This window comes from Apium graveolens, chromosome 4, assembly GCF_009905375.1.
Source record: "Apium graveolens cultivar Ventura chromosome 4, ASM990537v1, whole genome shotgun sequence".
In the NCBI taxonomy this organism is placed as follows: Eukaryota; Viridiplantae; Streptophyta; class Magnoliopsida; order Apiales; family Apiaceae; genus Apium; species Apium graveolens.
In genome coordinates, this window is record NC_133650.1 from 32,609,587 (window position 1) to 32,610,712 (window position 1,126).

Consider the following 1,126-nt stretch of genomic DNA (forward strand, 5'->3'; position numbering starts at 1 on the left):
ATCAAGGATTTTATCGAGATCTGCGACACTTTCAAGTTCAATGGTATGACTGAAGATGCTATTAAGTTGCGACTCTTCCCATTCTCTCTGAGGGATAAAGCTAAGTGCTGGTTACATTCTCTACCACCAGGGTCTATCACTACTTGGGAAGATCTTGCTCAAATATTTCTCACTAAATTCTTCCCTATGGCAAAGACTGCTTCAATCAGGAATGCTCCTACTCATTTTTCTCAGCAAACTGGAGAATCTCTGTGTGTGGCTTGGGATTAATATAAGGAGATGCTAAGGAAGTGCCCACACCATGGCATGCCTGATTGGATGATTATAAACTGTTTCTATAATGGATTGGGTGCTACATCTAGACCCATGCTCGATGCAGCATCAGGAGGAGCATTATGAGTTAAGAGCTACAATGAAGCTTACGAATTGATTGAACTGATGGCTGCTAATGAATACCAGAATCCTTCCCATAGACTAACTCAAGGAAAAGTAGCAGAAATTCTGGAGTTGGATGCAGCAACTGCTATAGCTGTCCAACTTAAGGCTTTGACGATGAAGGTGGACGCTTTGGCTAATTATGGAATTAATCAAATTACTAGTGTCTGTGAGCTTTGTGCTGGTGCCAATGAGACTGATTAGTGTGTTATTTCTAGTGAATCATCTCAGTTCGTGAGCAACGTTCAGCGATCGCAACAACCTGTGCCAACCACCTATCATCCTAACAACCGCAATCATCCTAATTTCAGTTGGAGAAACCCTCAGAATGCGGTTCAACAGCCTTATCAGCAGTACCTAACTAGGCAGTACAACCCCCTGGTTTTTAGCAACTGCAATATGCACCAAGACAACAACTCAGTTGCAACAAGCTAATGAAAAATCTGAATTAGAGGAGTTGAAGCTTATTTGCAAAAGCCAAGCTGTTTCTATCAAGACCTTGGAAAATCAAATTGGACAAATTTCCAATGCCTTGCTAAATCAGCAACCTGGTACACTACCTAGTGACACTGAAGTACCAGGAAAGAGGGAAGCTATGGAGCAGGTGAAGGCAATCACTTTGAGGTTTGGGAAGGCTGCGAATCCCGAACAAACTCAAGTTTCGAATTAAGAAGCTGGGGATGAAGAAGAA

General features: G+C 42.3%; 1 non-coding gene across 1 annotated transcript; it reads right to left on the reverse strand.

Moving 5' to 3' along the window:
* Positions 1-201: 201 nt before the first annotated feature.
* On the reverse strand, positions 202-308 carry LOC141722117 (small nucleolar RNA R71). Its single transcript, XR_012575147.1, has one exon. It is a non-coding gene; the product is annotated as a small nucleolar RNA R71 (small nucleolar RNA).
* Between the last annotated feature and the right edge of the window lie 818 nt (positions 309-1,126).